Source organism: Magnolia sinica, chromosome 17 (genome assembly GCF_029962835.1).
Source record: "Magnolia sinica isolate HGM2019 chromosome 17, MsV1, whole genome shotgun sequence".
Taxonomy (NCBI): Eukaryota; Viridiplantae; Streptophyta; class Magnoliopsida; order Magnoliales; family Magnoliaceae; genus Magnolia; species Magnolia sinica.
In genome coordinates, this window is record NC_080589.1 from 35,240,670 (window position 1) to 35,256,410 (window position 15,741).

A 15,741-nucleotide genomic window follows, 5' to 3' on the forward strand; every position below is an offset into this window, starting at 1 on the left:
CATGGGCCACAAAAGTTTTTAGATAAAACTGATATTTGTGTTTCCCTTCATCCACGTCTGCGTGACCTTATCAATAGGTCGGATGGCAAATAAACACTAAGGTGGACCTGGGAAGTTTTTAACGGTGGGTGTTTAATCACCACTGTTTCATGCCGTATCCACGTGAGAGTGGAATCTACCTCATTTTTGAGCTCATGCATTAAGGAGGTCTTTAATTTTTCAAATCTTCCGTGAATATCAGTACATAAATATAAATAGTTCATTATTATTAATTATTATTGTTATTCATGTATGTTTGATTTTCAGGTATATTTTCACTTTGAAACTTAGTTCAGAAAAAAGTTGATTTAAATACGTGAGTCCACTCTGATTAGAGTTGCACAAGAGCCGAGTTAGCTCAGTCAACTCACTCACCTCAACTCAGCTCCAAACTTGACTTGAACTTAACTCATTTCAAATTGATTAAGCTTAGATCGAGTTCACTTAATATAAATATTGTATATAAAAATATTTATATATTTAAATAAATTATATTATATTATATTATATTACATGTATATATATTAAAAACCCTAAAAACTAATCTCGAACTCAATTAGTATGCTCAAACTCAACTCGAAAGATCGAGCTCAAACTCGGCTCAAATTGTCATGAGCTACTGACCGAGCCAAGTTTGAGCTGGGTAGCCTGTTGGTCGAGGTGAGCGAGTTGGCCCATGCTTGACTCGGTTCAGCTCGTGTACATCTCTAACCATGATGTATGTGACATACCCATGTCATCCATCCATTTTGCTTGAACATTTCAGGGCATGAGCCTAAGAATGAGCAAATCCGATGCTCAAGTGGCTGACACAATAGGAAATCGTGGCCGTAAAATATTTTTAACGATATGCGTTCAACCTATTGTTTCATGTGGTATGGTCCACTTGAGTTTTCAATCTGCCTCAATTTTGGATTCATGCCATAAAATCATCCTACAAAATGGATGGACAACATGGATAAGCCACATACATCATAGTAGGCCCTACATGAAATTCGCACTTTAGTATCAAAAAAGCAATCAGTCATTGTCAACATAAAAAAGTGCAAGATTTATATTAGTAATTAATCGTTATCCATTTACATGGGGGATTTAAAAAACAAACACACCCTAAAACGAGCTAGCAAAAGGAGTAGACAACATGATATACAACACATACCTCGAAGCAAGCCCCACAATCACAGCATGAATGAACTATGTGTTACCCAACTAAACTAAACTCTTGTGTTATCCTAACCTGATCGAATTCGCTCCCCTATACTGTGCCGACAATGCATGTGACTCTTGACATGTAAGCACTAAGAATTTATATGCGTAACATATATTAACTCAAAGAGTTTTCTATTTCCTAACATTTGCATTTTTCCCATAAATTTTATAATTCTCAAATTCCCTATGCACTTCACTAACAAAACCAAATGCATCCCTTCATCTTGTGAAATGGTGAGAATGCCCCCAACTTAATCTCACAACCACCTCTCTCTCTCTCTCTCTCTCTCTCTCTCTCTCTCTCTCTCTGTAGCCCTACAATGAGAGAGCTCTCACACTCTCCTCTTGATAAGAAGGCATTATCATCGATGTAAGACCCGTGTCCTAATCCGTGCTGTTCCGTTAGCTTCCGCGATCCTTTCGGTCAAATTCCGGCAACCTTCGCACCGTATTCGGTATTTGCGCCCGACCCTGCCCGCGCGCCGACGTCGGCTTGGTCCGAAAGATATATCATAGCGACCGCGTGCCGCGGTTCCAACGCGGTGACTTGCGTACCGAACAGGCAAGAAGATGCCGATCAGCGTTTATTCCGAAGAAACACCGCGCGTTGCGGATTTCGAGGGAATCTCTACAATTAGTCCCATCAATCAACCATTAAAGCATCCCATACCTCAAGTACAACAACCCATCACCACCTTTTACAAAAGTCCACCATTCTTTCCACCTCACCACTCCTCTTTTCCAAATTTCAACAACAACCATACCTCTTTTCACAATTTTCAACCCAAACCATCCCCCATCACTCCATCACCCATCTCTTTCTCTCTCTCTCCCTCCCTTTACAACTATCTCTCTTATTCTTTTTTTCAAAAAAAATCCAAATCCAAGAGAGAGAGCTCCATACGTATGAGACCCTCTCCCATTTTCTCCCAAGTTTCAAGTGTGGCCCATCTCCTACCCCTTGATCTCTCATCTCAACCATCAATTTCCCATCTTCCTCCATCAAAGGGTAGCACAAGGAACCAAGGAAGCCTAGGGAGCAAGAAGATCAAGTGGTGGGTGTCTTAATAGGGTAGATTTTCATATTTTTAAGATGGACCAAGTGAGGCCAACCGATTAATGGTTTGGATCTCACTTTGGACTCTAAGATGTGGCCGATGGCCCATTTGGATCATCATGATCATTCCATGATGGGGCCATTCTCCATGGACCCCATCATGATGTTTATTTCTTTACATGCTTAGGGTCATCTAGACCATTTATTTTAGTGGAGAAGGGATCTTCGCCGTTGGATTTCGATTTCATGGATCCACATGTAACGGGACCCACTTGATGTATGATTTAGTGCAAGGGAGGGCCCATAGTGCCGGGGTCCCTCCATCACGCGGTCTCACTCTCTATCTCTCTTCCCTTTTTTTTTATTTATTTATTTTTATTATTATTATTTTTTTTTGTTGTTGTGATGATAGTGAGGTTGTGTGGCCCACTTGAATGGACCCCACCACAAGGTATGGGTTCCATCCCAACCATGTTCAAGTGAAGCTCACCTTTTATGAATGGTACCCACACAACTTAAACATGTGGTGGCCCACTTGAGCAGGGCCCACCTCACCGTTTGTGCTAGCCCAAAATCGTCCACTGACTCTGGACGCTGGATAAAGGGAAAATACAAATATCAACTTCTTCATGAGTTTTGGGGTAACCACTCATGTAGGCCCCACCTTGATGCATGTTTTCAATCCATACCATCCACTCCCTTCCCAACCATATTTTAGACGTTGAGCCGAAATATGGGACCACTCAGACCTCTGGGTGGGCCATACCGTGGCAAAAGGGGGTTTGCACCATTGAAACCTTTCCTAACCCTTCTATACGCTGAAACAGGCCCAATATTGGGCTTGTTTTGACTGTCGCGAGGCATGGGGAGCCATTGGATGGAGCAGATCTGCAAGAGGTGGACCCCACCTGCAAAATCCATGGAAAGATGAAAAATCGAAAAAAATAATAAATTTTCCGATTCATCGGCGCCGGGTCTGGGGCGACGGCAAGCGACCACCCACGGCTGCAGCCGTGGGCCCCACCTCGATGATTATATGCTATCTAAACCGTTCATATGGTGGGCCCCTACCTGACGTGGGCCCACCCCAAAAATCAGCTTGATCCAAGACTCAGGAGGCCCACACCGTAGGAAACAGTGGAAAGGAGCCCCTACCTTTGAAACCCTTTTCGGGCCCACAGAAGTTTTGGATCAGGGTGAAATTTGTTTTCACCCTTCATTTGGGCCCATGGGACCTCATCAACGGGTTGGATGAAATATAAACATTATGGTGGGCCCCACATGGAGCCCACAGTGATGCAAGTGTTTTATCTCCACCGTCCGCCTGGACGGTGGAGCCCACTGTGTGTGTGTGCGTGCGTGTATGGGTGGGTGCGTGCGTGTGTGGTGTATGTGTGTGTGTGTATATTTATATATATATATATATATATATATATAGATATATATAATATCATATTATATATAATATTATATATATATATATTTAGATATATATATAATATCATATTATATATAATATCATATATATTATATTATGTTTAGAGGCCCACCTTAGTTGTTGTGGCCTGTGATTGAGGCCCACCCTGATGTAGATGTAAGGCCCATGGGTCGCGGCCCATAGATGTATTAGGGGCCCATGGGTTATGGCCCATTAATAAGTGTTTGGGGCCAATGGGTTTAGGTCCATTTGATGCACATATGGGGCCCAATTGGCGAGGCCCATTTGATACATATAAGGCCCATGTGAGTAGGCCCATTTGATGCATATAGGGGGCCCAACTGTCGAGGCCCATTTGACACATGTAAGGCCCATAAGGTTAGGCTCACTGATACGTTCTAAAGCCCACGGGTCATGGTCCATTGCAACGCACATAAGGCCCATTGGTGTGGCCCAATGATGTGGCCCACTTGATGAATATAAGGCCCATATGATAAGGCCCATTTGACGTATTTAAGGCCCAATGGGGTGTACCTAAGGTCCATTGCAATGTACGATCCCAACATGGGTTATGTAATGATGTTTACATCGGGCTGTGCCTTGGGAGCAATGGTGGTTTGACGTCCACATTGCAAGTATAGTGCGGTTAAATGTCCGCATTATGACTTTCTTAGGGCCCATTGTTAGGTTCATACGTCTGATGTGTAGGCCGTCTAGGCCCATCTTTGTTATGATTATCATCCATCCTATATAACATGCTTAGTTCCACGATTCATGATCATATGCATCATACGTATGCTTGATATGAGAAACGACTGATCATAGCATATGCCTTCGGGCAAATTGTCTAGGGGCCCTGTACAGGGGTGTTGCCCTACATGAGCGCACGATACGCGCAGGATTGCTGCATGACTGGATAGTGTGATTCATGCATTCGCATTGAGTGATATGGTTACTATACGCCCTAGCGGCATCAGGGTCGTAGCCTCCACAGACGTATCGTGGTTGGCAGGATTGGATACCGGAAATACTATTCTACATGGGGTGCGATAGATATCCCTGGGTGAAAGTCCCTAAACCCTTATGGTACCAGGAGGTTGCTCCAACGTCTAGACTGAGTGGGTGCATGAGCGCCGAGTGCCGATTACCAGACGGTTGCGCTTTCCACTGTGTCGTGGTCGGTTGGAAGGGGGTGCGGCCTTACCCGCCCGAGAGTAGGGGGCAGTGCTAGGCTGAGTCTGACCAGCTCGAGGAATGGGTCCGCTATTGACGAGCCGAGCCCGATATTGGCAGGCGGATAGTGAGGTCTTTTCCACTCACCTTATTGCGCGCGATGGGGCGGCAATCTGGCTTGGAGTGTACTAGACCCCGGTGATATTCCAGATTTGAGCCGTATTGACATGTGGACTTAGATGAGGATTTGTATGCTTGACTTGCATTTTGCATTGCATGGCCTTGGTATGGCCGACATCATTCTTTGCACCGCATGGCCTTGGTACGGCTAATGGGATTCTTAGCATTCATCAGCATGTTCCGCATTACTCTGATACTGCATCACTACATTATCACCTTGAGCATACACTTTCACCACCCTCTAAGCTTTCTATAAGCTTATGCACGACCGTTGCGTGCAGGTGACGTTGGATCGCAGCAGCGCTGAGGCTTGGACGCGTGGCTGATCTTCTTTTGGAGTTTTGGTCTATCTTCATTGTATTTCCCTTATGCTCATTGTACCTGTAAAGTTTTTGATTATAGTGGAAATGTGATGGAGTTTTTGGTTGTTGTTTGTGGGTTATGCCTTTGGTTATGCTTATTACGAATCAAACGGATGTTAAAAATCCTCCTTGTAGTATCCCAGGATCGGAATCTGGCGAATGGGCGCTGGGAGCCGAGAATGGGGTTCTACGGAGGCTGTCGGCGCCACTCTCCTCTTGTTCACAACCCCAAGTGCAGGGTCGCGATGTAGTAATAACTTGATGAGACCGAGGTTGAATCCTTAGGGACTAAACTCGTACGTATTCTGAAATTGACCAGAAGTAGAATTAGAACATGATCTAAAACTGAATTCTGAAATAAAATAGAATAATTGTAAATGAATTATCAATAATCAAAAGGAAACTAGAGCATCAAGGATCAACTTGTAGCTATCAAGATGCTACCTTACTTGATTCAGAAAACACAATTGGAATTAAAGTCCAATCTTATCCAATTGGAAGATGAAACAAACAAATCTTTGAGCTTTTTGTTGAACTAATCCACACATGAAGAAGTATTGTAATGGTTAGAAGGGAATTCATCTATCCACCATGCCCGGGAGACAATGGCGAATCACAAATTTCTCCAATCTCACAATCTTATAACGGAAAAGAGTATATTCAAAGCTATTACAGTATCTATTGTAATTTCAGTCACAATAAATCATAGAAAACTAAAAATATTCCTTAAATTCAAACTAAAAATCAATGAAGTTCAACATAAACAAGAATCAAAGCAAGATAAACATCTCAATACGCTACAAGCTTCACCGCTTAGCACTAGCTAAGAGGTTTAGTTAACCATCAACATGATTAAAACTAAATCTCTTAAACAAAACATGAAAAATAAACTAGGGAAGAAGAAAAACTCTTGAGAGGCTACCCCTTGGCTCTACTCCTTGTAATCTAATTCATGTTTAGAACTCCTGAACTGATATTTATAGTCTTTGTCTGATTGACTTTGAAAACCGCTTCAATTTTACGCAGCGGAGTTACACTTTGGTCAGACTGAAATCACCTTCGGTTGAACCGAAGTTGAGTTCAAGTTGTGACGAGATTCTGTTTCAGCAATTGCTCCATTTTGGTCATACTGAGCTTGGGTTCGGTCGGACCAAATTAACTCCTTTTAGCACTAGAGCTTTTTGTGCACTTTCGGTCGCACCAAATCCTTCCTTCGGTCGGACCGAATTATCCTTCAGTCAAACCGAATCAACTCCAAAATTCATCGTTCTTCGCTAGACTATTTTATGTAATTTCTATCGGATCGAACTGTCGTATTTTCTGCTACGAACTTTGTAATCTTCTCTAGTCTTTCTCCATCCTTTGTACTTGGTTTTCTTGGATCTTGAGGTTTTGAAATCTTCAATCTTGGTCTCTTAAGATCACTCATTGCTTTGGTGATTCTTGAGCATCAAATTCATGCTTTTAACATTCTTTTCAATCCAAGCTTTCAGATTCACCTCGCAATACAAACATGTATAAAACATACCAATTAAGCATTATCATGTTCATAAAATCAAGATATAAACAGGGGGAAATATGCAATATTTGACACTCAACACATCTTTTGTATTCTTTATTGACCTTGTCTCTCACATTCTCTCCCTCGACGTCTCTCACACCATCTTCTCTTACGCTCTCCATCCATCCTTGGTGTAAGCATCCATACTTGGTGTAAGAAGAAAGAAGGAAAAGTAGTAGTAGTAGCGTAGTTGTTTCGACCAGAAATGAATGTGTTTCATTTGGGGATTATCTTATTCAATCATAACAAAGAGAAAATAGAAAGAGAACAATCATCATATTTATTCATTTTGGGTTCGTTTACATCCTATGATTTCCCTTGATTCTAAGATAGAATATTCAGAATGCAAGTATTGAAAGGGTTTGAATATCAAATCTGGATATTATATCCGGCAACGTTTGAGCTTGTAATTTGTTCATCTCATTGAGAGGAATATTATGTAGATATGATCTTCCTATATCTCCTTCTTGAGCTCATATTCCTGTATGGAAGAAAGATTTGATTCCACCCGATCATTTTGTTAGCAATCTAGCCCCCCCTTTGTATTTATTATCTTGCAACAACATGGTGTTGTGCGGTCCCAAAAAGCCTTCTCCTTCATCTTCCTCCCTTCTCTTCTTAATACCTTCAAAGTCTTCTTCTTCTCTTTTCGTAATCTTCTCTTCCAAATGAGAGGGGAAGTGGGGTATTTATAGGCTTCCGCATGTATGGACCCTCGATCTTCGTGCCATGGGACCCACTTCACATCAAATCTCAGCCATATGATTCATCCTGATCGAATTGCCATTGAGTAGATGCGCACAACTAATAACAATGTTTGCGCGTACCCGTGCAACCAACATGCTTTTGCGCAGGTACGCACACCACCATGAATTTCATATTTCCTTTATTCTTTTGTTCTTATACCCTTTCTCTTGATTTTTCTTCTGACCCTTATTTCTCTTCATTTATCATTTTTTGTACCTCAACAAATGCCCCCTTGATCCTTTGTTTGTCATCTCTATGACAAAGAAATAGGATCAATCAAACTTATCATCCTCCACCTGTCATTGCGCACTCCTGCACAAATGTAACACCCCGTACCTCTGATACTTGGGTGTTACCCCTGATTGAGATTAAAAGACAATTAAAACTCTGCACGTGTAGGTCGAGACTCTCGTTCAACAGTAAAGCCAACCACCACGATTCGAAGGAGCCAAGTCGAACCCAACACCAGCCGGAAGGTAAAACTCAACAATTCCTTAGATTCAAACACGTTATGAACACAATTGATCAAATTACATTGTCACCATGAATCCACTTACCACCCTAGAATAAATTACTACGGCCAACTAGGCACTTGGAACCCCCTTGAATCCCTGTTCCACCGTTAAAACAAAACCTTGTGCCCATCTGACCATTGGATCACAACCTATGGGCAAAGTGAGGCTCTGAATGGCATAACATGGCCCACCTGGGCCTAACCTGTGCCCCAAACAAGACCAGGGGCCCTATATAGGGGACCCCTAAATGAATGATCGGTGTAAATTTATCACAAACATCACAATAAACCCTACACAAGGTGCATGTGCACCTTGGGCTATTGTGCAGGATGTGCACCGAACCAAACAGCTCGGTCAAATGGCCTTTGACCAAGCCAAAAACGAGAGATGTCCCTCCCGCCATTAAAATTTTGAATCTGGAAGATTTTGAGCCCCAAAGTGGGCCACCATAGCCACTTTCTGGACGATCCAAACCGTCCATTTTAATCACGTGGGCCCACTAAACAAACTGATATAAGATCTTAGACCCATGCAATGAAACTATGAAGATCAGTTCCAACCGTCCAAGCCCTTCAAGCGTGGCTAATATTCAATACGAAACTTGAGATGCACGCTAGCATGCCGTTATCCACGGATTTCAGCCGCCTGGCCGCTTGCACGCGAGCTGCCAAGGTTCCCTCATGGTCTGAAATGGCTAGACAAAGCCAACTAACGATTTCCTTTTCTAGGTTGGGGAGGGCGGCGACACAGCTGTTGTCTCCTGGCTGCATTAAAGACCCACCACCAAGCCTCCTCTCTATCTGCCTATATAAGGAGAAGCCTAGCCCTCTCAAACCTCACACAGAAAGAAACGTAAGGGAGGAAGCAGGGAGAGAAGTGAAGAAGAAAAACAGAGGGAAGAAAGGGCGTTTTTGGTGAGTCTGACGCTCACTGCCCCAACTCAGTCCGTGAAGAACGGACCGAGCCGAGTCAGTGAGTGCACACAGCAGCACCATTTGAGAAAGGAAGAAAAGAAGGAGAAGAAGTAGGTGAGACTGGTGGGTGTGTGCGTAACAAACCAAGACCGGGTCGAACCCAACTGCACCAGGTAAAACTTCTTTCTCTAGGAACTCTAAAATGGTCTGAGACTAAAGCTCCACCATGCCCTTCCTGCACCTCAAACAAACCACCAAACAGAGCCCTGTTCGTAGCTGAAGAACACCCATAGCAGGAACCATACATAGGGCCGAAACAGGCTCTGTTTTAAAGCTCAAAATAGCCCGAGTGCAGGCACTGTGTCAGGACCGAACGTGGCCTGAGTTTCAGGACCTGCTTAAGGTCAAATAACATCATGCAAATGGCCCTAGCTAGGGGTTGAGACTCCATCCAGAACCGGCTCACGAGCGGCTCTATTTGAGCAACAACGAGCGGACTGATATCAGTCCAGAAACTCGACTAAAAATGCCCCTGTTTCGGGCCGTTCTTTGGCTGAATGAAGTGGCAGCCACTACGCCACCATTTAGGCATCGACATGAGCATAAAATGGCCGAGAAACGGGTCGTGTTTGGGCCAGAAAATGGTGGGAGCAACCTCCAAAACGGCCTGCTGTTTCATGTCATTACAGGGGGACAGCCATGTGCACTGCAAAAACAGGCGGGCTGCACATGGGCTTCACCAAATGCTGGTGGGCCCTGTACAAATGCAAGTGGGCCTCACCCAAAAACCGGTGGAATGACTTGGTTTTGGGCCTTGCACACATGCAGGTGGGCCGCACCCTGCATCAGCAAGTGGACCCCACCTTACTACAGTTGGTGGGCCATGTATATGGCCCCACTTTGATGACGTGGCACAGCCAGGTCGTCCAGCAAAGGACGTCAGGCCTGGACATTCTTTTTAATATGTAGATATTTATATGGATATACTTAATATTATATTGTGCATGCATGTAATCTGTGGGACCCAATAAGATCATGTGTTTCATCGATGCCGTCCACCCATTTTGGGTTCAGACCGTCCATCCATTTCAACGGCCCTGAACACCACTGCATGCATAAAAGAAAAACAATATATATATATATATATATATATAAATATACACACGAATATATATAATGCATGCATATGTATTTTATAATAATAAATGCTCTTATATTATAAGATAAAGCTATGCATATAGCCTGTGGGCCCCACATGTGTGGACCCACCTCTGAATACACGCATCCCTTCCACGCACGTGGAGTAGATGGACGTTCCAGATTGTCCAGTGCTGGATGTTTCTGCATGGAAGAAAAGGAAAAAAATAATAATAATAATAATACATGTACATGCATCTGTACATGCATGAAAATTTTAAAATATGGTATCATATAAAGTACCTCAGATGCATGAGATATGGTGTACGTGGATTGCATCCAGGACCGTCCATCAAACAGCACTGGACCTCCTTGTTTCATCTTGGCCGTCCATCAATGGGCAGGCAGTGCTGGACGGCTACTGTACAGGTTTTAAAAAAAAAAAAAAAAAGTATGTGTATAATATTAAATAACACAATGCTATATGTGGTGGGCCCCATGGAACCCACGTTGATATAATATTAAAATATATATCAGATGCGTATAATGTATAATATTTAAATATATGTCAGATTCATGTGATATATAATATTTAAATATATATTAGGAGCAGGTGGTGTTGATATATTTATATACATATTAGACACATGTGGTGGGCAATCACATCTGCACCATCCCTTTGTACCGTGTTTGTGAATCCCACCAAGTGCAGGTGCTATATCCAGATCGTCCAAGATCTGGACATAGTCACCTTAATGCATTATCTATCCACTCCGTCCACCTGCCATGGGCCTGATCTGGGGATTGCACCCAAACCATCTACTTTCAGCCCCACCCTGATGGTGGTGTCTTATCCAAGCCATCCACCCATCTGGTGGATTTGTCCTAAAGGCTGAGGAGATAATAAGACGGACCCCTACCTAGTAGGCCACATTGCCATCTACAGTGGCGAGTTAAACACCCTCTAATAAAATCCTTTTAAGCACCAGGGTCCTGGAATAGCGGGGCATTTGTCTGACCTCTTAAAGCAGGGCCTGGTGACCCTATGAGCAGCTTGATAGAAAAGAAAACCCCGGGATGGGCCCCGCGGAAATTCCAACAGTAGAAATCATGGCCTATTGATATGCCCAAATAACCTTTTCAGGCCAAAAAAATTAATCCCTTGGGGAAACACTCTATCGATGATCCCTTAAGAATAGCTAAGGGTGTGGGTGAGTGCATCCCATTCATAAGGGCCACCTGATGCATGTGAGGTCCATATGGTAGGACCTGTCCAAACCACTGGTAAGGATGAGCTTGAAGCACTATTGGACCACCTTGAGCATGGTGGGTCTAACACAAGCCTAAAGGGCCTTGTGTTACATTCCTTTGAACATTAGTACAAAGCCATAGAAATTCCTGACAAATGCAAGCTATAATTTTTAGGAGAATCTTTGAGTGACCCCGGACCTCAAGAAGACTCGGGTCGAGTTCGAGAACACTACCATACAGGTGATGACTTTCCCCTTGGGCTTTCCATTTTCTAAATTAGCTAAACCTAGTTTGTATTAGACCACCATCATTATGATACTTGCTCACATGCTAGTTCATCCTTGATCTTTATTCACCTGACTTGGTAATATATTCTCCTTAGTTATTAATTCATGATGCTTCCTTACATGCCTTACCTGAAGTTATATATTGTCACATGTTAACATGATTTGCCTCTGTACATAACCTCTTGATGCGACACATGGAGGATTCCATGATTGTATGTAAGCCACACTTGGGATGCAATTAGACAAATGTGTGGAAATAGGGACCTTGAACCGGTGTCATTTGATCAAGGTACCCTATTAGAACATCCCAAGGTGGAGGACCTCATGAGCCGGGGATGGTGGTAATGGGACACTATGCTCGAGCTGTCGGCCTACGCTGGGTGTTGAGCCCCCCGTAGTGACCATTGAGTTGCTTAAGTTGGCTGATTGTAATTGGATTAATAACGGCTGGCTAATCATGCATTCATAGCATATTGGCGATGACGGATGGCTAATTCTGGATGCTGTAGCACCTGCCCCAGAGTTGTTGGGGTATCGTTTCGCTAGCTCCCAGACCATCGACTATTGACCCCTGTCCGACTGGATGATTTTCCCAGGTCGATGATTTGCATGGGTGACGAGCCCAAGTCCGGCTGGATGTGCATCCCCAGGCCGATGTGCATTCATGCATCCATGCATGTAATAAGACTGCACATTGCCTGTTTTGGATTATTGCTTGTTTTTCCTTTTAACTATGTTTACTAAGGCGGAGATGTGAAATCTTGAGGGGAATTCACACTGAGCTGGCCACTCATTCATCAACTATCCAACCGTACAGAACATGCAGGGACGAACATAGAAGGTGTCGATGCCAGCCTTGATGATGCCACCATGGAGCCAGAGGAGGAGTATTACGAGGACGAGCAGCATCAGGATGCAGCAGCATATTTTGGTGTTAATCAGTAGTTGATACTTTATATTTTAGTGGTTTGGTATTTTGGACTTATGGATTTTTGTAACTAAGACCCCCATCTGAGTGGGTCAAATTTTGAGCTCTCATAATATGCATGTTTCTTTTGGCTATCACACTCTGAGTTTACATTCCGCTGTTTCTCTGATTCGTTAACTCCCGGATTTTTGAAAACGAGTCTCGTACTCGGGTTTTAGAAATCGGGGCGTTACAACAAAGGATAGTCGAGTACTCTAATCGGCTCTAGACTCCCTATAAATAGCAAAACTGACCCTTTCTTTATACGTTTCACATTTCTTGCGGAAGCTCTACTTCTCTATTAACCACCTACGCAACAACTCATTTTTGTGCATGTTCACAACCCCAAGTGTAGGGTCCCGATGTAATAATAATCTCGGTGAGACCGAGGTCAAATCCTCAGGGACTAATCTCATGTGTATTCTGAATTTAACTAGAAGTAGAACTAGATGAAGATGTGAATCTAAATCTGAATTAATTGAGAGAGTAATTGTGATTAAAGTGATTAAAACTAACAAATCCAAAGGCAGTAACTAGGGTTTCCAAGGATCTACTTGTAGAGATCAAGGAGACCTCTTACTTGATTCAAGTCACACGATTGGAATTGGAGTCCTATCCTATCCAATTGGAAGATATACAATTAAGATCAATCTGAACTTTCCTTGAACTAATTCTCAATGGAAAAGAATTGTGATAATTGGAAGAGATTCCATCACCAAACCATGCCCATGAGACGATGGCTAATAATAGGATTTACCAATCCCACAATCTCAAAATTAGGAAAAGAAGATACTCAAAGCTATTGCAGATCTACTATAATTTGAGTTACAATAAACCATTAAGAACTGAAAGTATTTCTTTAAAATCAAACTAAAATCAAAGAAGGTTCAACATAAACATGAATCAAAGTAAAAGAAACATCCCATCACGCTACAAGCTTCACCTCTTAGCCCTACCTAAGAGGTTTAGCCAACCATAGACATGATTGAACTAAAATCTCTTAAGAAAAGCATAAAAACGACTAAGGAAGAGGAAGAAAAACTCTTGGTGGTAGCTTCTCTATGCTTTTGCTCCACTCCTCAAACCCTAGAAGATGCGTAGGAACATTCTAGGGACTCCTATTTATAGTTGTGCATCACCTCCTTTCACACCGACTTGGAAAAATTTGGAAACCGCCTCAAATTTACGCAATTCGTGCAAAATTTGCATAACCTTAGACTAGTCGAGGACAACCTTCGACTGGTCGAGGATGACGGGATTTCAGAGGATGTTGTTGCTGGAGTTCGAGTCGAGGAATCTTTGACTAGTCGAGGAACTAGTCGAATGAAGCAGATTTTTAGGGTTCTTTTTCTTCACTTCAATTCTTCAATGCTCTTCATCCCTCACTTGGTTTTCTTGGATCTTTGGCATGTGAATTCTTCATTCTTGATCTCATAAGATCCATCCTTGGCTTTGGTGATTCTTGAGCGTTAAATCCATGTTTTTAGCATCATTTTCAATCCAAGCTCTTAAATTCACCTTGCAACACAAATATGATTAAAATAAAACACTAGGCATTATCATGTTCATAAAACCAAGTAATAAATGGGGGATAATATACAATATTTGACCCTCAACACAATCCCAATCATCATTTTGCTAGTCCCAAGCAAAGTATGCAAAAATTATTTCGAGAACCACAGGACAATTTCTATAAGCTCTAAGTGGTTTTTTAAAATAATCTAGATAATAGAATTCTAAAATACATCAATGTTAAACATTACCTTCTCTTAAACTCTAACACTTAGCAGACTTCATAATCAAGTTCAAAGTATTAATCCTCCAACTAGAACAATTCCAAACATTGAGTTTCATGGGTGCGTATTGAAGTTTAGACTTATCACAATCAAACGTTCAATTTTTCAATTTTATGGTAACATTGACAATCAAGAGAGCATTCAGGACAACCAGAACCTAAACCAAAACTTGCCTTACAGTTCATCTTTTCATTCTTCCAACTTTTCATTTTTTTCATCGATGGCTTTCATGCTATGTCAACCTTTTTAAAGATCTTTAATAGGTAGTTGTTTTCGACGATAACTATTTTTTTAGCTGGGTATTTTTTTTATTTTTTTTTATTTTCAATTATTCTCATTAAACATGATGGACAAATTCCCCAGGTTGGTTCCTTTCATGCTTAATAATCATCAAGTTAACAATTTAATATCAAAGTGATACTTTAATATGTAAACTGGATGTGACATGTGAAATCATGACAATCAATGTTTAAAACTTCTAATCAAGGATTAATAATTCAAACTGAACTTTAAAATATCCAAGTAACTGAATCCAAAAAACATAAATCATCAACATTAAGCATCTTGTACTTCTAATTTTAAAATTTTTTTCAATTTTTTACAACTTCGCCCAAAGACTAAGAAAATAACTGATTAGCCTGCATAATCCACACCCACAAACCTAAAATCTACATTGTCCTCAATGTAAAAGAGATAAACATTCAATGTAAATGAGGCAATGAAAACAAAAGGGAAGTTGTAACACCCTAGATTTTTTGCCAACTTGGAGTTAGACATACTTGGGTAATGGGTCGATCCTAACACCTTATTAACTTCTCAAAACTAAATCTCAAAGTCCAAAATCCATTTTTTACCCATTTCCTTCAAAATCTCACCTTTCACCACCTTATTCTTCAAATTTTTCCTAATACTTTCATATTAGACATGAATCCTAAAGTTTAGGTAAGGAAGAACAATACTTAAACTAAAACTTACTATAAATAATAAATAAATAAATAAAATGGGCTTTTCACTATTAACCTTTTGGAATATCATAAAATACATAGGTTATTTGGATAGATCAGCTTCTCCTACCCCAAAATCATATATTGCATGTCAAATAACTCAT